This window comes from Felis catus, chromosome E3 (genome assembly GCF_018350175.1).
Source record: "Felis catus isolate Fca126 chromosome E3, F.catus_Fca126_mat1.0, whole genome shotgun sequence".
Lineage (NCBI taxonomy): Eukaryota > Metazoa > Chordata > Mammalia > Carnivora > Felidae > Felis > Felis catus.
The window spans coordinates 5,896,372-5,919,596 of record NC_058383.1 but is presented as its reverse complement, the minus strand read 5'-3'; the positions used below and the strand labels follow the sequence as shown (position 1 = coordinate 5,919,596).

Below are 23,225 nucleotides of genomic sequence, written 5' to 3'. Positions count from 1 at the left end.
CAATTTTTTAAAAAAATTAAAAAGCTATATAAATCTAAATTTATGTAAATAAAATCCTACAAGGACTAAAATAAAACATGCATAAGTATCCAGTAAATTAGTAATTATATAAATAAACATGTATTAAATTGTAAAAATTAAAATTAAAAAAAAAAACATGGATGGACTCCTCTTGAACCTGGATGTAGGGAAAGGCTTTTAACTGTGACTCAGAACCTCAATGCGATAAAAGAAAAATTAGTAAATTAAATTACATTAAAAAAGACTTCCTCATATATATAAAGTTAAAAGGCAGCTAACAACCTTGGAAAATCATTTCAACATACATCACAGGTAATGAGTTAATATATGTATTATATAAACAACTATTTTTAAATGGGGGAATATTTAAAAACCATGAAATAAAAATGGGCAAAAGCATGAATCAACAATTCACAGAAAAAGATACAAAAATGGTCCTTATATGTATAAAGATATGTTCAGCCTTATTCATGATGAGAGAAATGCAAATGAAAACTACATAGAGATACCATTTCTCGTCATTGGATTGACAGAAATTAGGAAGCATTACAACACACAGTGTTGGCGTGACTGCAGGGAAATAGGCTCTCTTACAGATTACTGATGTGAGTGCAAATCGTTACAACCCTCATAAAGGGAATTTGTCTAGCTAACAAAACCACATATGCTTTTACCTTTTGACCCAGCAATTCCACTTCTGAGGATTTTCTCTGGAGATACACTCCAACGATAGAAAATACTAGAAACAACCTAGTTATACACACTCAGCAGAGTGATGGAATAAACTGGTACAGTCACACAATGGAGTACTATGCAACTGTAAAAAATGAAGAAGATCTCTAATCATTGATTGAGCATGATTTCTAGGATGTACGTTAAGTGAAAAAAAAGTAAAGCATGTAAAATCATCTACAGTATGCTGTCTTTTGTGAAAAGAAGAGAGGAAATTAGGAAATATGTATCTTTCTATCTACTCATTTGACCAAAGAGAAATACTATAAACTAGAAACTAACGAGATTGGTTACCTACAGGATATGATTGGAAATGGACAGAAAAGGATAGAGGGAATGAGAGGGAGAATGACACTTTTTCAAATATAACTTTTTGTTCAATCCCTAGCTTTGGAACCACCTTAATATTTCACACAGAAAGAAAGAATTTAAAAAGGAAGAAAGCAAGGAAGGAAGGAAGAAAATCTGCAAGGATGGGGGAAGAATTTCAAAACTGAATACAAACAAAAACAAACTGAACCATAACTCAAATGAATAACGTGACCACACTGAAATGGAGGAAAAAGAACTAACCCAATTAACTTTTGAACACAGTATTTGGACTCAATACTCTTGGGCTAAAAACAAAAACAAAAACAAAAACAAAACCCACTAAATAAATATTGAACTCTAATTAGTAGGCTTCATTTTCTCAGAGGCATGAGCTAGCAATTCTGAAATTACTTTCTGAATATTCTAGGATTGAGCTAATAAGTACATTTATTGTGGATAATGGATATCAGGTTTATTACCATCAGAAAAAGGAGTTACAAATATGGAAAGAGAGAATCATAGAATGGACCCTCTAGCATTATGTTGAAATGGGAGGTATTGGTGTAAACTTGTAGGTTTTAGTCCAGTTAAATATAGAAATGGATGTAGATTGTGAGGGCATGTATGTGTATGCATGCATGTATGTACATACATATGATGATTCAGATTTCTGTAAATCTCAGTTCTGTTTGCTGAGAGAAGCACTGACACCCCACCAACAATGAACACACCTCGTGCCCAGATCTTGGTTTCTAAGTACTATTCTCCACCAAGAAACCAGGGCTCTTTGGAACAATGTCTGGCCCCAGTCTGGAAAGGAAAAATGTAAGATAAGCCTGGGCTATCATGTGCCAAGAAGGAAAGAAAACAATAGTAAAGAAATGCTCCAGGAATTACCAATATACGTCAAAAGGACACAGTAGCCAGCTTGAAGGTGTTCTGGTGGCAAAACAGGGGGCAAGCTGAGCATCAGAATAAATGGTAATGGCAAAGGATTATAACCTATTGAATCCATGAATCCATATTGATATAAATAAATAATAGGGGGAAGAAAGGTTCTCCCTTTTTATAAATCTAATATTTTTTATGTTTCTGTACTGATTTTTTCAGTAGTTTCATGGAGACAGAATTCATATACTGTACAATTCACCCATTTAAAGTATATAGTTGAGGGACACCTGGGTGGCTTAGTCAGTTAAGCAGCCAACTCTTGATTTCAGCTCAGGTCATGATCTTGCGGTTTGTGGGATCGAGCTCCAAGTTGAGCTCTGCACGGATCTTGCTTGGATTTCACGGATTCTCTCTCTTCCTGTCTCTCTGATCCTCCCTGCCTCAAAATAAATAAATAGGGGCGCCTGGGTGGCGCAGTCGGTTAAGCGTCCGACTTCAGCCAGGTCACGATCTCGCGGTCCATGAGTTCGAGCCCCGCGTCAGGCTCTGGGCTGATGGCTCAGAGCCTGGAGCCTGTTTCCAATTCTGTGTCTCCCTCTCTCTCTGCCCCTCCCCCGTTCATGCTCCGTCTCTCTCTGTCCCAAAAATAAATAAACGTTGAAAAAAACAAATTAAAAATAAATAAATAAATAAATAAATAAATAAATAAATGTATATATAATGTTATATATATATTATACATATATATATATACTTAAAGTATACAGTTCACTGGTTTTAGTATACTCACAGAGTTGTGCAGCCATGACCACATCTAATTTTAGAGTATCTTTATCACCCTAGAAAGAAACCCTGTCCCCATCAGCAGTCACTCTTCCCTTCTGACCCCATCCTCAGCCCCAGGCTGGTCTATTCTCTATCTTTGTAGATTTTTCTACTCTGAACATCTCATGTGAATGGATTCACACAATATGTGGTCATTTGTCACTGGCTTCTCTCATTTGTGTCTTCAAAGTTAATCCATGTTGTAGCATGTATTCATTACTTTACCCTTTTTTATTGCCAAATAATATTCCACTGTATAGACATACCATATTTTGTTTATCCATTCATCAGTTGGTGGACATATGGATTATTTCCACTATTTAGCTAGTATGAATAAATATATGAACTATGTGTACCAGTTTTTATGTGTACAGATTCATGAAAATTCATGTACATATTTTTATGTGGATCTATGTTTTCATTTCTCCTTGGTAGATTTCTCTAGGAGTGATTTTGCTGGCATATGGTAACTCTGTGTTTAACATTTTGAAGAACTGCCAAGCTGTTTTCCACAGCAGCTTCACTCCTTTCACATTTTGCATTTTATATTCCCACTAGCAAAATATGAGTGTTCCAGTGTCTCCTTATCCCATTATTATCTGTCTCTTTGATGATAGCTGTCCTGCTGAGTGTGAAAAGGTATCTCGTTGTGGTTTTGAATTTCGTTTCACTAATGACTAATGATGCTGAGCATCTTTTCATATACTTATTGTCCATTTGTAGGTCCTCTTTGGAGAAAAGCCTATCCAGATCCTTTCCCATCTTTTATTGGGTTATTGATCTTTTTATTATTGAGTTGTAGCAGCTCTTCGTGTATTCTAGAGAACAAATAGGAGGTACAGAGAGAGGGGGGGACAGAGGATCCAAAGTGTGCCTTGTGCTGAAAACAGAGAACTTGACATTGGGCTCAAACTCACAAACTATGAGATCATGACCTGAGCCAAAGTTGGACACTTAACCAACTAAGCCACCTAGGTGCCCCAATGTTTTTAATTTTGATGAAGTCCAATTATCTATATTTTCTTTTGTCATTTGTATTTTTGGTGCCTTACCTAAGAAGGCATTGCCTAACCCAAGGTCTTGAAGATCTACTCTAATGTTTTCTTCTAATAGTTTATTTTTAACTCCTAAATTTGGGATTTTGGTCCTTTTTTTTTTTTTTTTTTGAGCATCGTATAATATAAGGCATCCAACTTCATTCTTCTGCTTATGGATATCCAATTGTTCAACACCATTTTGGAAAAGACTCATCTTTCCCACTGAATTGTCTTGGCACTCTTGCCGAAAACCAAGTGACCATAAATTTAAAAGTCTACCTCTGGACTTTCCATTCTGTACTACTCATCTGTACATTTATCCTTTAATGCCAGTACCACACTGTTTTGATTAGTGTAGCTTTGAAGTAAGTTTTAAAATTAGAAAGTGTTAGTTCTCCAACATTGTTCTTCTTTTTCAAGATTGTTTTGGTTGCCCTGGGACTCTGGCATTTCTTTATCAATTTTAGAGTCAGCTTCTTAATTCTTGTTAATTTCTGCAAAAAAAAAAAAAAAAAAGCCAGCTAGGATTCTGATAGGAATTGTGTTGACTCTATAGATCAATTTGGGGGAGTATTACCATCTTTAGAATGCTAAGTTTTCTGGTTCATGAACATGGGATATCTTTTTATTTATTTAGACAATCTTTAATTTCAGAAAGCTTTTTTTTTTTTTACTGTTGAAAGTCAACTTATAATTGCAGAAGGAATGATGATATTAAAAGATCATCATTTGGCAGTCATCCTTTGGCAGTAATGATTGATTTGGGTGAGAAGCATCAATGAATACTAAAACAAGTGGGTTAAAGTTTGAGAGGTAACAAGATATTTACATACTCTCAAAGTATCTCCTCAAAAGATACTTATTAATCAAAGGGAAGATGAAATAGTATCTTTGCAGTGGAGAAATGCTGTAAGCACCACCTTAACCTTACTTTCTCATTTAATCCTCCTGCCAAAATTCATTGAAAGACACCCTGCCTTTAACCCCATTCTACAGATGAGGCACCTAAGGCCTGTAGAGACTTGCACAAGGTTACACACCTAATAATTGAAGTTTTTCTGATCCCAAAGCCTGTGTTCTTAATTGCAATGTTATACTGAACATTTTATTCCTGCCAACAAGTCTATTGTGTCAATAATTTATTTAAGTGGAGAAGTGTCAATATTGTTCTGAAGGAAAGTCATTTGCCTATCAATAAAAGTCACAAATAATGGCTCTTTATGCAAACATCCTCCTTGGACGCTTAGCCAGGAAAGAGCATCTCTCTTGAGAAATTTGTCTGTGTTGTTTTATCAGACAACTCATTTCTCTTTTTTCTTCTCTGCCAGGGAACTCAGGCTAAAATAAATGCTCAAGTGGAGTAACTCATTTGGATGCCTGGCAAAGTCTGTTGATAATTGGGGAGGTGTACTGTTCTTATTAGTTGTCCTGTTTGTATTGTGTTTAATTTTGTAAGCAACCCCAAATCCTATTTGGAAGTCAGTAGGACACAAATAGCAAATTAGTTAATGGGAATGTGCTAAACATTGTGGAATTGTACCCTTCAGTAGTGAATTGTCTGGTCTGTATAACTCAACTAAGTTACATTTTAAATATAACTCATTTTTAAAATGAGTACATTCATTAAGGAAGTTTAGAGATACAAAGAAAAGCCAGGTGAGGGGTTGTGAAGCTGTCAAAGACCTTGTACTTGGAGAGGAGGCACACAGCCTCTGGAAATCAGGGAGGGTTGAATGATAAGAAATGCAGGGCAGGTCGGTGCCAATGTGCATTCTTCAACTGGATGAGCGGGAAGACTGCTGTGTAATGTGTACCGTGGAATAGAAGGAGAATTCTCTGGTGTACGGGCTCAGGTCATGAATCCTTGAAGAAAAGGCTGGGTGGTGGACTGAGCAATGCCTCTCATATCCGGCTGAGAAGCGTGGAGCTGATTTTCCACACCAGGGGTGCAGACCGGCAGCTGTCATGGCATATCCGGCCACAGATTGTTTTCTCTGGCCCACACACTATTTTGACAAATTTTTAAATTAGTTGCCAACATTACAAATAGGAAAATTCATGCAAAAAGCCAGATTTCCGGCTTACCCGGGAAAATCAGAAAACCTGTCCACATGGCCTGTATTCTCACTTGACAAGGGTAACCTGGAGTTGAGAAGCACTTGTTCGCTGTGACCAGGCATGTATGTGCTCCTACTCAGTCCTGCCTTCCTCACTTAGTCATGCTTCCTGCCTGGTCCCCATAGGCATTGGAGTCTGTGACTGTCGCCCAGGCAAGAGAGAGTTGTTGACATTTTGTGAGAATAAAGAGAGACATTGATGCTTTATGTTTTATGATGCTGAATCATAGGATGGACTGAAGGGGAGAGAGGAGATTATAAACAGAGAGACAAATAGGAGTCCAGAATGAGGGTGGAAAGAAAAATATTGTGGGGAAAGAACAGGCAGGAATCCAGAGGTGACTGAAATCAGGAGATGGAAATTTCCCCATGCACAAAGCAGTCTCAGAGTTGCCGGGGAGAAGACACTGCAGGGTTCATTTGCTGGGCACTTGGGGACGTGGTGCTGTATGCCAGCCACCCTTCATTGTGCAAAGGTCAGTACTTGCCCGCTCCCTCTTTCTCGTCCCTCAGGCGTATCAGGGGAATAGGCTCCGGCCATTGTACCCAGAGTTCTGAGTTGTGAGTTGTCACACGAAGAAAATGATTTGCAACAAATGGGGATCATGGGGAATAACTTCCAAAGCCGTGACTCCCTGACTGGGGGATGAATGGGTTTCTTTTATTTAGAGTTAGGATGAATATTCGGAAAGAGGAGTTTTGTGATCACATATAAAGGGGGGGCCTAATGTTGTTACACAGGCATGCTTCGAAAACATGCCTATACGTGCACCCTGTGTTATGTTAATGAGGTTGGTGCTCCTCTTTGGGTGGAGATTTTAGCATTGTAAAGAGGTAGAGGTAACTGTGGACACTCCGTGGTCCATCTATGCAGGTGTGAGTCAATGGTCAGGTTCAAACTGGCCTGGGCCGGCTAGAGTCTTCCTGTCGTTTGCTCCTAAAGGTTAAGGTTACCGTTTCTGTGAAGAATAGGGGTCAGTGGGACTCTTGCTTGTGGGTTTTAGCCTCCTTAACCTTATGGGGCGTGTTTTCACCGTGTCACCTCCAATGGGCTCGCCCTGCATGGCTGACACACACACAGACTCAGCCCCAGTGAATGGCTGTGTCTGTCTCAGTGAACAACTGCACATTTTAACTGCTAATTGAGCCACACCTTTCCACTTCTTGTGATTTAGCAAACCTCCCCCATCCTTGTCTTGGGATACCATGTCCTTGGTCTGCTCGTACATCCTTCTTCTCCATTAGTGAAAAGTCTCCTTTCTTTTTCCACGGTGGTTTATCCTCCATTTTTCTTGTTCCTTCCTATTCAAAATGGATAATTCTGTCTCCGGTTTGGATGAAGAAAGGTAGAAAGAATGTCACTCCTACCCTAACAACAAGAAAACCATACCTTTTATTGAACCCATCAGAAAGCCGAGGTTGCAGGACAACCAAGTAGTCTGAAAACTAAGTAAAGATGGGCCCTTTTAAGGAAAAATGAGACACATCACTGAATCATCTGTGGCAGGGGCACAAAGCTCAGCATACAGGACTCCTGCCTCCTTTGGAATAAAACCCTAACGTCCTAAGAGGGGAGGGACAGAAAACTCTATCACCCCCAGAACACAGGTAAAGACCTATTGCAGGTGGCGTAAGGGTAAAAAAAATAAAAGTCTACCCCGAAGTGGGGTCAGGAGGAAACCATTCTGAGCCCAGAATCCTATACTAATACCCTTAGAGGTCTTCTGCTGGTAGAGGAATAGGAAACTCTCTCCTTCACAAGACCCACCAGTTACAAGACAGAGTTTGGCTGCCACAGGAAGGTGGGCTGGATCACGGAGAAAGCCCCACCCCCAAGACCCAAGGACACAGGACCTGCCTAAGATCAAAGCTGGGTCAGGAAACAATATTTTTGTCCACCAGCCCCAGACTAGCACCAAGGGGGAGGCGCGTGACCATGGACACCCTCTTTGAGGTGCAGACATGCAGAGAAGACTGAAAGCTGAGAATGTAACAGAAATGATAAAAACTCTCAGCACCCCAACCACCACCCTAAACACAAAGCATCTCTAGAAAAATTTGAAGCTGGTGGTGCACTGAAGGTAACTACATCAACAAAACCCAAACCCAGTTTTATTCCTGACTAGTTTGACCCACCCCCCACACTAGCAGCCAAGCAGAAGAAAAGGCTTGCCCATTTGCAGGCATAAGTATTTCAGTCTCTACTGTTCTACATACCGTGTCTGGCATTCAACCAGAAATTATAAGACATTCAACAAAGCAAGTGAAAAACAATTCCCTGCAAAGAGATATAATAATAAAAAGAACCAGACTCAGAGACGACCCAGATGTTAGAACTAGGAGACAGAGATTTTTAAAATAACTATAAATAAGGGTGCCTGGGTGTCTCCATCAGTTAAGCACCCAGCTCTTGATTTCCACTCAGGTCATCATCCCTGAGGGGTTTGTGGGTTCGAGCCCCACGGGAAGCTGTCAGTGCAGAGCCTGCTTGGGATTCTCTCATGTGCTCGCTCTCTGCCCCTCCCCCACGTGTGTTCTTTCTCTCTCAAAAAATAAATAAACTTTAAAATATTAAATAAATAAATATGAATAATATGTTGAATGATCTGGTGAGAAAGGTGAACAACATTCATGAACAGCTGAGAAATTTTAGCAGAGAGATGAAAACTATTAGAAAATCAACTGTGTCAGAATTTTTAAAAATAGTAATAAAGAGAAGAGAAATGCCTTCAAAGAGCTTATCAGAATACTTCACACTACTGAGAAAATAAAAGTGAACTTTTAAGGGAGGTCAATGGAAATTACCCAAACTAAAACACAAAGAAGAGTTTTAAAAAGAGCAAAAAACCATGTTGAAGGATAGAGCATCCAGTAGATATTGGACAATAACGAATGGTCTAACAAGTGTAGTTGAAATCCCAGAAGGTAAAGAGAGAGGCAATAAGGCAGAATAAATATTTGAAGAGATAATGGCCAATAATTTTCCAAAAATAAAATAACATCAAATTACAAACCCAAGAAGGTCAGTGGGCCACACCAGAATAAATAGCCTATTCCCCACAATGCAAACAAAAAACTCAGACAAGTCTTACTCAAACTTCCGAAAACCAATGATAAGGACAGTATCTTGAGGGCAACTAGAAAACAGACATGTTATATACAGAGGTGTGATTGTAGAAGATTTTTCATCAGAAACTATGGAAGCCAGAAGATAACAGATTAACATCTTTAAAGTATTGGAAGAAAAAGACCTGTCACCCTAGAATTCTCTCTCTCAAAAAATAAACATAAAATAAACACCTTAAAAAAAAGCAGAAAGAATTCATTATCTGCAGATGTATAGTGTAAGAAAATTCTTCAGGAAAAAGAATATGGTACTAGACAGAAATCTGGATCTACACGAAGAAATTAAGATCTCCAAGAACAGTTTAAGAGAAGGTAAAGATTTTTAAAACTTTTTTTTTGCTTATTTTAAACTGTCCTAAGAGATAAACCTGAGTATCCAAAGCAAAAATAGTTGCAATATATTTGACAAAGGATTTGTGTGTTGAAGGTATAAAGAACTCTAAAAAAACAAACAAACAAACAAACAAAAAAACCTCAAAACGCAATCTAATTTTTTTAATGGGCTAAAGTTTTGAGCAATTTACCAAAGAAAATATACACATGGCAAATAAGTACATGAAAAGGTACTCAACATCATTAGTCATCAGGGAAATGCAAATTCAAACCACAGCAGGATGCCACTGATTACCTATTGGAGTGGCTTCAAACCAACAAAAATCTGGCATCACTGAATGCCTGTAAGGATGGGCAGCTGACACTCTCATGCACTGTGGGGGTCTGGGGTGTTTTGCTTTTGTTTTGTTTTGTTTTTAATTTATAAAAGGAGTTTATAGTTTAAATATAGAAATTAAATTAAAATTTTCCACCACAAATATCCTAAGATTAAATGAGTGTTCTTGGCTCATATTCTGGGGAGACATTAAACAAGAATTTTTTAGTTAACATTGTTCTTTCTATTTTTTTTTTAATTTATTTGAGTGTGGTTGACACACAATGTTCCATTAGTTTCAGGTGTACAACATAGTGATTCCACACATTTAAGCCTTAAGCTCTGCTCGCAAGTATAGCTATCATCTGTCACCATACAAGACTATTCCAGTATCATTGACTGTACTCCTTATGTGTGCCTTTTATCCCTCTGACTTCCTCATTCCATAATCGGAAACCTGTATCTCCCACTGCCCTTCTTCACCCATTTTGTCCACCCCCCCGGAACCCCTCCCCGCTGGCAACGATCAGGTTGTTCTCTGTGTTTACAGGCCTGATTCTGTTTGTTTGTTTGTTTATTCATTTGGTTCTTGGGTTTTTTTAGATCTCACGTATGAGTGAAATCATATGGTATTTGTCTTTCTCAGCCTGACTTATTTCACTTAGCATAACACATTGCTGACAGGAATACCAAACGGTATAGCCATTTTGGAAAGCAGTTTGGCAGTTTCTTACGAAGTTAAACATACACTTAGGATAAGACCAGCACATCTCACGTCTGGATATTTACCTGAGAGAAATGAAAACTTATGTTCACATAAAACTTGAAAATGAACACTTAAAGTATCTTGATTCATAATCACCAAAAAATACTGGAAACCTTCCAAATGCCTTCAAGAAGGAAAGGGATGAATGAACTGTGGTCCATCCACACCACGGAATACTACCGAGCAATAAAAAGGAACGAATGACTGATACGCCCAATAACAAGGCTAAATCACAAATGCATTGCTAACTGACAGAAGCCAGACTCAGAAGGCCACGTACTTGGGGCGCCTGGGTGACTCAGTCGGTTGAGTGTCCGACTTCGGCTCAGGTCATGATCTCGTGGTCTGTGAGTTCGAGCCCTGCGTCGGGCTCTGTGCTGACAGCTCAGAGCCTGGAGCCTGCTTCATATTCTGTGTCTCCCTCTCTCTCTGCCCCTCCTCCGCTCATGCTCTGTCTCTCTCTCTCTCTCTCTCTCTGTCAAAAATAAACAAACATTAAAAAAAAAAAAAAAAGAAGGCCACATACTGTATGACTCCATGTATACGATATTCCGGAAAGGCAAAATTATAGAAACAGAACACAGACCTGGGATGCCAGAGGCAGGAAATGGGTACACGAGTTGACTATGTGAGAGGCGTGAGGGAACTTTCTGGGGTGATGATATGGTTGCACAACTCCGGGCCTTTGTTGCAACTCATAGAACCAACCATATGCTAAAAAGGGTGCATCTTGCTCTGTGTAAAAGATACCTTAATTAGAAAAATGGACAAACCAGGCGCTCTTAGCTTCTGTCTTGGGGTCATACTGTTGAGAAGCTGCTGGGCTGTGTGGTATAATGGCTCCCAAGTCTTCCCTGCATCGACACTGCAGCATTCTGGACAGGAAAGGCCTAAAAACAATCCAACCAGAATGTATCAAATACCTGCTACTGATAAGACCAGGTCAAGACAGTGTATGGGGAAATTGACTTCTGTTTATTCAGTGCCTCTTTGCTCTTATCTGAACTCACCACAGATTGTCACCCACGCAAAAACTTACAAAGGGCTTCTCCTGCCAAACCACCCATCTGAGCCCCTAGTGGGAGGGACACAGTCTCCTTGCAGGACTGACTGGACGGTGGCTCTGCCAATGGATCAGAGGTGGAGCCCTCTCAGTGGCTTCGCAAACAAGGGTAAACCAGGGCAAAGCAACTTCCATCTCCCATGTGCAGCATAGGAACATTTTTATGTATGTGGAGTTTGGTTAAAATGGGATTCAAGGTCTTGAAGGGGCGGAGTGGAAAGAAGGAGGCATTGGAAACGGGGTGGGGCACAGGCCAGCACTGGACAGGCCTGGGTGACAGTGAGGGGGCCGTGGAACACGTACTGCCCCCCCTGCCCTTGTCAGGCAGAGGGGGCTGTTTGCAGTGCACCCAGGCAGCTCCTTTTAGTGGCTCCAGGCCCTCCTCAGCCATAGCTAAAGACTTGCCCAACCACAGCCCACCCCAAAAGGGACACCAGACTTCTTTCCCTATTGCTGGTGCAGACCTGCCTCGGGGGCCCGGATGTGCCTCACCGAAGTGTCAGTTCCAGAGGCCTTGTCTGTCTTGGCCGTCGCTATCCTGCCAAGACCTGACACAGCGCCTGGCCATACTCGGGAAATGCTTGATGAGGGCATGAATGAATGGATTGGTTTCTCCGGACAAAGTCCTCTCTAGAAACAGCCTGCACGTCTAGAGGCCAAGTATCATCAGGCAGAGGCCTTGGCTCACAGAAGGATCTGACCCTTCTTTGCAAGTCCTACATGGGGCCAACGTGGCTCATGGAACCAGAGCCCCTCTCTTGGGCCACGTGGGTCTTTATCATTATAGGGAGGTTGGGGGAAGCAACCACAGAGAGAGTCTTCCCCGACCTCAGCCCTGCCCCATTCTCCTCTGTTCCAAGAAAAGAGAAGGAAGAACAAAACAGAAACCCGGTCCAGTAGGGCCACAGCCAGCCAAGGGTGCAGCCCAAGCATCACCCACTAAGCCACACTTCGGAGCCTGCCATAATCACTGGGCGCACAACCAGTGCACCCGGAGCTGAGACCGAGAGCCAAGTCAGATGCAGGGACGAGCAGAGACAGGCCAGGCCAATCATGGCTTGTAGAATGGAGTGAGGCCAGTCCCTGGCCTCCCTCCCATCCCCAAGATCCAGACCAGGTGTTCCTCCAGCTGGGGCTTCAGCCACTGGTGTGGGCCCTGGTTCTCAGGGCATCAGGGTCACAATAGGCCCCTGGGATCTTGGTCTGCTTGCCTGGCCTGGCTGGAAGGGGCCTGAACTGTGGTGCAGTGATCCCAGGTCCATGCCTGCCCCTCGGAATATTCATACCGCACCCAGGCCTTTGGACCCTCCGCGACACACAGGCCTGACTCCCCATCCCCACATCTCCCACGGTGTCAGCTTGCGTCCTGTGCTCTAGACACATGGATCAGCTCGCCTTGCCTTTCCCCCAGCGCATCCTGTACATCCCCCCGACCCACTCGCACTCCTGCCTGTGTCATTCTCTGCACCTGCAATGCCTGCAGTCCCATCTTTGCTTAACAAAATTCTGTCCATCCTCCAAAACCTATCTTGGATGATGCATCCCCCCACAAAGCTTTTCCGATCCTGTTGACTCAGCGGTCACCAACTCGTGATGGGGGAGCCCAGGGAACGTTACCATAATTACACCCCACCCTCCAGTCCCCTTCACTGTGATCCTGCCCCTGGAAACCATGATACTTGATACCATATGATAGCTTCCCCTCACCAAGTTGAGAGCTACCGCTGTGACCAAACATGACTGTTCCATCTTGGTGGTGCTACATGGTGTTGCAGTGATCTGTGAACTTGGCTCTGAGGAGTTTCTTCTGGCTGCATGGCAGTGTAGCTTAAGGAAGGCTGGCTGGCTGTCAGGCCACGTGGCACAGACGTCTGCCACACGCCGGCCCCACGTGGTAAACCTTGCCAGCGTCTCTGAGAGCATCAGCCTCGGGCTTGTCTCCTCTTAACCACTCACAAGAGACTGGTGTGTAAGGCCAACTTGACAATTTATGAGGAGATCAAACTAACAAATGATATTAACATAAGCCTGACCAGCTCCTCCTCTCCCTATAGGCACCCTGTACAGGAAGCCAGTTGTAAATAGAAGGTGGTTTAGAGAGCCGGGAACCAGAGCAGCAGTGAGCAATTAAGCCACTTCGTGATTGGCGTGTTCACCGCATTGGGCTCTGTGTATCAGTCAGGTGTTATATGATGATGTCACATAACAAACCCAACACCTCACTGGCCTAAACCACCAGTGTTCATTCCCCATTCACAAGTTTGCAGGTGGACTATGGAGGCCCTATTTCGGGCTGCAGTGTGGGGTCAGGTCAGCTCCACGTGTGTCTCATTCTGGGGACCCGGACTGAAGGGGCTTCTGGGACAAACTCTTCTCGGGGCAAATGGCAGAAGCATAAGAAGCAGGCAAACACGCAGGCACGTTTAGGCCCCTGCTCACATCACGGCTGCGAACATTCCACTGGCTGAAGCAAGCCAAGGCCAAAGACAACGGGGCTGGGAATAGACTCGCCTCAGGGAAAGCATAGCAAGGGCAGGGAGGGAAGGAAGAGTTGGGTACGAATAGTGCAAGCTGCCACCCACGAGCAGCCCGGGAAGTGCCTCCGGGCCACAAGGACACCCCTGCCGCAGGGTGGGACCAGGGCGCCAAATCCCCAGCTGTGCTGGGCAGGCGGGGGAGGGGGTCCTCTCCGGTGATTTGTTTTCTGCACCGCACGGTCTTTCTTGATGTAAGTTCCGCATTAAATCCAATTACAGCCCTGCTGACCGACTCTCTCTTAAGGTGACTTTGCGCACTGAGCTCTGATGTAGGAGGTCTCGAGTCCATAATTCAGCTTCTCCAAGGTGAACCTTCTCGCCCTTACTTCCCCGATCTTTCAGGATGCCTCACCACTGCCCGCGGGTACCTCTTCCACGAGAAGGCCACTCTGTGAGGGCAGGGACCATATCTGCATGTTTGTGTCCCCCCAAATTCCTATATTGAAATCCGACCCCAAAGGTGGTGGTGTTAGGAGGTGGGTTCTTCAGGGGCACCTGGGTGGCTCAGTCAGTTGAGTGTCCTAATCTTGATTTCAGCTGAGGTCATGGTGGGGCCCTGTGCTGATAGTGTGGAGCCTGCTTGGGATTCTCTGTCCCTCCTCTGCTGCTGCATTCCCTCTCTCAAAATAAATAAATAAACTTGCAAAAAAAAAAAAAAAAAAAAAGTGAGGCCCTTAGGAGGTGACTAAGTCATGAGGGTGTAAGGGTTCTGTCCTCATGAATGAGACTAGTGCCCTAGTAAAAGGGACCCCAGAGAGCCTCATAGCCCCTTCCACCATGTGAGGACACAGCAAGAAGACAGTCTAGGAGCCAGCTCTTACTAAACACCAGTGCCATGATCCTGGACTTCCCAGCCTCCAGAACTGCAAGAAATAAAGGTGTGTTGTTTGTAAGCCAGCTAGTCTGTGGTATTCTTATTGTAGCGGCTGGAACAGACTAAGGTAGAATTTCCCCAACTATCTCAACACACCTACACGGAATTGAGCGTTGGCTCCCAGAAGCTTCAGGAAAACTGATAGGAGAGCACCCATTTTCCTTGTCTGTATCCCCGCTAAACTGCATGAGAAGGACGGTCCCTTGATCGCCGGCATATTTGCAGCGACTGGAATGGTGCTGGTCACGGGGAGAAGCCTAATAAATAGCTGTGACTAAATGAATGGATTCTTGTTCTACTCCTTTCATCACGAGCTGCCAGTGACGGCCCCATCTTCGCTGCCTCTCAGCCTGACAGCCTGAGAATTGTCAAGGACATCTCCCAGATCATTGTCCCTGCCACAGCTCTGCCAAACAGGCACTTCTCACGGGAGGACAGAACAGAACGTTCCCTCTCAACACCTTTTCCCACTGGTTTTTGCATTTGCCTCCCTCAGACTCAACAATGGCTGATTCAAGGCCATGAGTCATGCTGGCTCCGAGTGTGAATTAATGGGGGCTGTTGGACGTCACAACGTCACAGGAATCACACCCACTGACAAGGTGCTGCTCCGTGTATGCTCAGAGACCAACAAGGAAATGGTCTTCTGGCCACTTGGGGGGCCCGGAACTCCGGCCCCAGCCTCCCGCAGGTCATTGTGCGGATGAGCCTCTGCCTTCTTCCCGTGGCACATCCACGACCCCTGCTCCCCGCCGCGGGGCGCGGCTCTGACCGGGCACGCCTCTCAGGGAGGCCACTGTGTCCTGCTCATCCGTGCAGAGCGCCGTTTCTGGGAGCAAGCTCAGTTACCTGTTGCCAGAGAACCATTCAGAAGCGAACACTGGATCTCTACTGACTGTTCTGTTCAGTTCTTACTCATTTTTAGTACACATTCAGTACGTGAGAAAAAGGTGTCCCTCACCATCTCCAGACACGGATGGGAAGGAGTGGGGGTGGCCTCCTGCCACAGCACGTTTCCTTTCCTGTTCCTTGTTTTGGAGGTTAATTGGTGTCCACCAGGGTCTGCTGGTGCATTTTTAACAGCATTGTAGCGGCCAGGGGGCATTTACTGATACTAGGAAATCAGATAGAAATGAAAAACAATTTTTATCTCCGGGGGGCCCCTTGGGGGCCCAGCTGCTCCTCCAGTAAGGCAGCCAAGGCGACCACGTTGTCACCACTCGTCAGCTGAGTGGCCTGGTTCCTACCATCAAGTCGGTCACTGTCCGTGATCGTGACAGGACAGGGACACAACTGCCTCAGGTGGGAGCAGTGGTGAAGCCCCAGAGGAAGCGGGGGATTCCTTTGCTTGTCAGGCTCACTTTTCTCAGGAAGGAAGAAGAGTCCTACTTCTGGTCAACAATGGCTGGCAGAGCGACTGGAGTAGGGGGAGAACGTGGTGTTGGGGGTATCAGAAGAAATCTCTGCTCCTCTTGGACTCTTCCCACTCCGTTCTCTTCTCCAAAGGTGCCCTTGACACAGCACAGTGGGCAGCAACCAGAATGGCAACATCACAAGCACAAGAGCATTTTACAGCTTCCATTTTTTCCCACAGCTGTTTTCTTATTTATCCCTCACTGCCCTTTATATAGGTGTTGTCGCTGTGCCCATTTTATAGACAAGACAACTAAGGCTTGGGAATTGTCAACGGCTCACCAGCCAATGAGTGATGAAGCAGGGGGCCAGTGTTGTCTGGGGTCAGCCCATCCTATGTGGATCATTTCCTTTGACCCCACACAGAAGGAGGGGGTGTGATGCTATTACCCTGAGACTATTGGTTCCCATCCAAGTGGGGGAGGCTCCTCCTGGCTGTGAGCTCTGGGCTCACACCACCAATGCTGCCATCATCTGGGAGGAGCAAACCAAGATAAGGGATGCTTGGGAACTAAGGCATCAGCTTCTCCGGGCAGGACGGGATCCCCTGGCCTTCTGTAAAATTGTGTCCATGTTCGGGCTGGTTGCCAAGGGCATAGCTGATGATTCCACCCTGGCAGCTCGTTAATACCCATTAACTTTGCTACCTGGGAAGTGAGACCCCAGCTCCCACCAGAGTGGCCCCCTCCACCTGTCCTGAAGTTTTTCCCTATTTCCAAATTAATCCACATCCTGCCACCACTGCAGTAATTGGGGGCAAAAACTTCAAAACCGTATACCGCGTGAAGATGGAACTTTTTTTAAAAAAAAATTGCTCCCCCAACCAGTGGTGCCCCTAATGGAATCAGAAAACAGTTCTCTCTGGCCTTTCAGATGCGTCTTACAGGCACTAGGCTTCCTTTGTCGGGGGAATCATTTTGTTTCTGTGGAATGTCTTGTCTTACACCGAGCCAGGGTTTCGGGGCAGGGGAACGAATCTGGACAGAAATAAAGAGATCTAGGCTCCTTTTGTTCTTTGCAGACAGATGCCTGAGAACTTTCCAGTGTCAGCCAATAAAAGGAAAGTCTATCTGGTCACAAGACTTAGTCTATTAATTTAGTTAAGCCTGTGAAGCGAGTTCTTTATCAGATTGTGTGTGTGTTTTTTTTTAATGATAATTGCCATAGCATCTGGCCCGGACAGAAAGGAACTCAGCATCAGAAATAGTTGTGGTGCCAGTGTCCTAATGACACAGGGAGAGCAGCCTCCATGGAGAAAAAAGACAAATGTCAGCACAGACTTTCAAATCCGAGCCAGAAATGTCTCAAAGCAAAGGCCAATGCTGTGGATCAAGGGTTCCCCCAACACACACACACACACACACACACACACACACACAGCTTTGTCTTGCCTGCTCTTAGATTAGCTAACCTAAATAGAAATATAAATTTAGATTGAAGCTAAGACTCCCCTCACCCCCACCACCACCACCGCCCCGCATCATCAGTGGTTACTCTGGAACTCAGGACCCAGGAACTGCCACGTTCTTGAAAGCCAGAGTGACCTCCAAACATCCAGAAATCCACTACCACTATTTAAATATGATTGTCACAGCCTAGGGTTCCTCATCCCCAGCCTGGGTTCATCCCTCTCCCTGTGGGAACAGAATAGGCATGGCCTCGTGGATTCCTCTGGGAACCTCCCTGTCTTCCTTTCTCGATTCAGGGATTCAGGAATTCAGGATCACGCGATGGAAGGAATGCAGATTGGACCCCACCCTCTTCTCTGCAGTCCTGACCCTGACCGCAGCCACTGGCGTCAGCCTTGCGCTGGCTGCCCCAGGCCCTGAGCTTTCTCTCCCCCAGCCTGTTGAAGAGCTCCTTCCCTGCCTGGGGGGAGGTGGGGCTCACGTGCTGGGAGCCAGGATTAATTGGGTGCCCTGGATTTCAGTTCTGTTGGTGGTGGCGTATCTCAGCAAGGGTCCTTGGAAATAGCTCTCCCAGGACGCACACCCTCCTCGGATGAAGAATGCCCCTGGCCTCTCTGCTCTGACCGGCACTTCCTTCCCGAGGTTCACCTGGGGGTTTTCTCAAGTGTGGCACACGCCCTCCAGGAGTGGGGAGCAGCCCCCTCCTCCACCTAAGGCAGAATCTACTAAAAAGTGAAAGGGAGTCTTCTGCTGTTCTCTGAGGCAGAAAGTCTACGTGGGGCTGAGTCCTCCCCAGACTTGTGCTGTCCTTTCTGCCAGAGGAGCCGGACTAAAACGCAGGAACTCAAGGCTGCTCACGGGAAACCAGGAAGTCCTCACTCCTGGGTGTCAGGAGGACAGACAGACACTCACGCCCTGTAACGGACTCTACCTAAGGATTTATGATGAGGACCAGACAGGTCAGTTACAGCATGCCAAGGAATCCCTGTGAAGACGAGAACAAGTTCCTCCTTCCTTCCTTCCTTCCTTCCTTCCTTCCTTCCTTCCTTCCTTCCTTCCTTCCTCTCTCTTTTTCTTTCTTTTCTTTTCTTTCTTTCTTTCTTTCTTTCTTTCTTTCTTTCTTTCTTTCTTTCTTTCTTTCTTTCTTTCTCCCTCCCTCCTTCTTTTCTTCTTTTATTTTTCTTTTCTTTCTCTCATCAGTCCATCAAGCCATCCAGTCGTCCACAATAGGAGCCTGTTGGTCAGGCCTTGTCACAGATAGCACAGTGCTGAGTCCGCGGTGGGGGGTCAATCAGTCCACGAAACTAAGAAACTGCCACATGGGCTGGGCTTCATGCCTGCCAGAGTCTCATAGATTCTCAGATGCATTCCCCTTCTTTCGTTGGCATGAGTAAAGGTGTACAACCAGCCCCCCTACTCAGTATTCTTCTGATGGGGTATCAGAGAAACTGTATGAAATATAACTGATGGGAGCAAACCAGATGTAACAGAATTTTCACTGCAAAAATTCCACTTCTTCTAGCCACTGATCTCCAATTCGTGCCTCGGATTTTGCATGATCTTTTGGGAACAGCCTTTGAGGTCTGACTGAGGCTGGAGCCAAATAGATCCTGATGCTTTGGACACACGGAGGCCCTGAGGTAGGAGGACCCCAGGTGGTCCCCGCAGCCGGAGTTTCATCAGCCCGGTGGTGAGGGCAAGGCCTTCACTATTTGTCTCTGCTCATTACTTCCACTGAAATCACGAGTCTTCAGAGCCAGAGATGTGGATCAGCTGTTCTCCTGGGCTCCGCGTATGCATCTCATTGTCTAAAGCCAGAACACAACGTACGAGAAATGGGAAAGTGAATGTCTGAGCGGTGCTTGTCATTCACGAGGATCAGGCAGCAGCTGCCCCTCATTGGAGGCCCTGACGGTTCGGGGTGTTGATGCCCGGTGCCGCTATCAGTGGGCCCTCCAAAGGCTCTTCAGGAACAATCCTGTATCGTGTGAATTAATTACAGCAGGTAAAACCACCTGACCCTGCATCCAGTGGTCCTGCCCTCGAGCAGGTGGAGGGGAGGAGCAGGCAAGAGACCGAATTGTGTTCTCCACGTGCCCTGCTGTGTAGCAGCCCAGCCACATCTGTCCCAGAGAGAACCACCTGAAAACCGGAACCCCCCGAAAACCAGAACCCCTTGACAGCCTAGGCGCCCCCTCAGAGAATGCAGGAGCAACGCTTCCTTTGGTTTCTGTGGAGGCAGCCCACCAGGGCCATTCCTGTCCAAGGACCGGGGAAGTGGCGTGGTTCAGAAAGCAATTGTGCCCTGGCCTTCCTAAGCGCATACACACATATGTCATCCCAGCGGCTGCCGCTGTGTCCCGCTCACACGTCCTGTGCCAGGCACAGAGCTGACCTCATCATCTCAGTTAATGCCCGCGACAGCCTTGTGGGGTAGAGACTGTTATCCCGGCATCGCGGACCAGGAAACAAGGCTCAGTCTGGCGACTTGCCTCGTGCCTGGTGGTCATGGGAGCTGGACTTCAGCCCACGTTGTCTGCATTTGGGGAGCTGCGTGTGCCTCTCACGGGAACAAACACTGGAAGGGAATGTGCAAAATAAAAAGGGTGGTGTGTCAACTCCTGCGCCCCCATCCTTGCCCTGCATCTGTGCCGTGCCCTCTGGACACTCCGGAACGTCCCAAGCGCACAGCGTGCTGAACCGTCATCTCCCGACTTGAGCCTGGCCCCCATGCCTGTGTCTTTTAACCAGATTTTCTAAGCCACACAAGTACATTGAAGGTAACCTTGTCTCTTGCCACCTGCTACACCCGACGGGAAATCCTCTCTGCCTGACCCAGCATTCCTCCCCTGATGCCTGTACCACCCCCTCCTCGACCCCCTCCATCTCACTGCCACAGCCTGCCAGATGCATTAGGTCCCATGAACCCATCTGCCTGCAGGCGTGCGTCTCCATTTTCTGTTCCATTGAGACGTCTCTCCTGAGGCCATTACTGTCCAGCCTCAGTTTACCCCTAAAGCCTCATTTGCTGCCACCACCCCTCCCTGCACACAACCAGTCCCTGTACCCTCTTGTTTTACTTCTGTTCCCCAAACATACCACGGCCTTTCATGGCTTGGTGCCCACATACCTCCAGGGATACTCAGTGCTTCTCAAGTTCCTCTCTGCCCGGGTGCTCCACAACTCACCCCGCCGAGCGTCTCCCTCCTGCCCCCCTCGGTCCTGTGCGCTCAAGGGCACGGGCTACCACCCATCTCTGCTCGGCCAGCACTCAGCTCTGGGCTTGACTCCCAGGTGCAGCTCAGACAATGAGAGCTGGACAAATAAACCAGGGGCAAGAGGGAAGAGCCTGTGGGCGCTGCCTGGGCCAGGACCTATGTGAACTTGAACCGGCTCCTGGCAGTAACAGAGGATGGATGCATGAACAGCCTGGGGCCCACAGTTAACTAACAGCCTTCTCTTCATCCACACCTCGTGGAAGCAGAGTTGATGTACCCTCTGGGTTGGGGGAGATGGGGTTGAGCACCTCATCAAACACTCTGGGTGCCTGAGTCTCTCCACCTGGGTGAGTTGGCCTACCACCATGACTGCCCGGGGCCCGGTGCCGTCAGCTCCTAGGGCACCCAGGCAGAGGCACCCACCTTCCCCTCCTCCCACCTGCCAAAGGGCTCCTGTGCCTGAGTCAACTAGGCAACAACAAGCCCTGATGTGGGCTCCGTTTCTGACTGTGCGCAAGTTTGCAGGGATCACGAAAAATGTCCTCCAGAAGACCATCGAGAACACCAAATCCTTTGAGAGCCTCTTCATCTAGCTGTTTCCTTCCCTGAGAGGCTAGAAATGCACCCATGCATCCAGTCCGAGGCTCTGCTGCTTCCGTGAATATGCAAAGCTGTTTGTTCAGTCCTGTGAACGTGGAAAAGAAGCCACCAGCAACACTGGGGACTCCGCCGGCTGCCTGCCAGCGTCCCCCGCCCAAGCACATAACAGGGCCAGACTCCCGTGAAACATCGGGCTTCCGTGAGCTGTCCACCTGTGCATGCGACGAACTCTGGCCCTCTAAACAGGGTGATCCCGTCCCTGCTGCCACGGGTGACTGTTTCAGGTGACCCAGGGCTCAGCCAGTCAGCCCACAGCATTCCTGACACCGCCTCAGGGACGGACCTGTGTTCCAGTTTGGGGGAATGACACGTAAGGAAAATTTGCTAGGAACCTCCTAGGAAAAAAACACACCTTTGCTTTTCTGATTTTACCATATCTCAAAAGGAAAGTGTGGTAGTGGTTGCTCCAGGTTGAAACTCTGGAGGCCCTTTTGCCACCGCGAGGGAGGCTGCTTGATGACGAAGCTGCCACCCTGGAAGGCAGAGCCTGAAGGAAAACCGGGTGCTTGATGGCTTTATTGAGCTGCTGAATCAAACCAACCCTGCAATCCACCTCATCGTTGAACCTTCCCATTCTGTGAGCCAGTCGGGCCCCTTTGGTGGTGGAGCTAGTAGGAGAGGAGTTTTCTTTTTCGGGCAACCCTGACAGCCTCGCTCCAGCCTGGAAAACGGCTTCCCGCAGAGCTGGGAGCTCTTCACCTGCATCAGCCGAGCCTCAGTCTCTCTGTCAGTGAAAGTGCTAGTTCACCAAACTCGCAGTGGACCGGGAGAGTAAACGTGGTTGTTGCAGAGTTCCCAGCACATAAAAGGTGCTCAATAAGTGATGTTTTCTCCCCTTGCCTTAGGCCACTTCAAGAGTCGATACTCCAGGATTTCATTATAAAATGGCGGTCGTAACATTTGCCTTCCTCTCCTGAAGCGGCTGCTTTTAGGGTCAAATAAAAGAGATGTGAAAAAACTGAGCAATACGAAAGCCTCCACCTGGTTAAGGCATGAATATTGCAGACTCAGAGGGGCCCGATGGCCGTGATTCACTTAGGCTTCGCTATCCCTGCTGCCTCCTCCGGGAAGCCCACCCAGACACTTCCCTCCTCTGGGCTCTCAGCCCCTGAAGTTCTCCCGTGACCCTCCTCACAGGCACAGTAACGTGCACATTGACTAGACACTGTGAGCACAAGTCTGCATTTGTCTCCTTTGCCCTGTATCTCGTACACAGGCAGGGGCAGAGGCTGGCCCTCGTTAAACGGTTCCAGAGAGAGAGAGACTCCCAAGGCCACTGTGAATGGCACCTTGGGAAAACTAGAAAACAGCATCCCTCCAGGCAGCTGGTGATCAGTGGGCACTGGTCTGCAGACAGTTGTCCCAGCTGCCCCGTCAAGGTCATGGTGATTTTCCGTTGTCATTCTCTGCTGTTGTCCACCCATTTCTTTTCAGTAACCCCCACCATGTCTCCGTTTCTGCCACTGCGTCTTCTGGTTTTGCCCCTTGCTCTCCACACCCCCACCTTGAGCTGGCTCTGGGGACTTTGGACACTGCCAGGCCTCTCCACCCTGTCTCTTGCTTCCATTTCCCTCC

General features: G+C 46.5%; 1 long non-coding RNA gene across 3 annotated transcripts in view; it reads left to right on the top strand.

Annotated features, from left to right (window-relative positions):
- Positions 1–22,612, top strand: part of LOC109495115 — a 54,520-nt gene extending 31,908 nt beyond the window's left edge. Inside the window, exon 3 of one of the 3 annotated variants that reach the window (XR_006590978.1) lies at positions 18,069–22,612. This is a non-coding gene — a long non-coding RNA (uncharacterized LOC109495115). Of the gene's footprint in view, positions 1–1,141; positions 2,484–18,068 lie in introns of those variants that run through there. The other 2 variants (XR_006590979.1, XR_002150325.3) reach the window with 2 other exon arrangements.
- Positions 22,613–23,225: the final 613 nt, after the last annotated feature.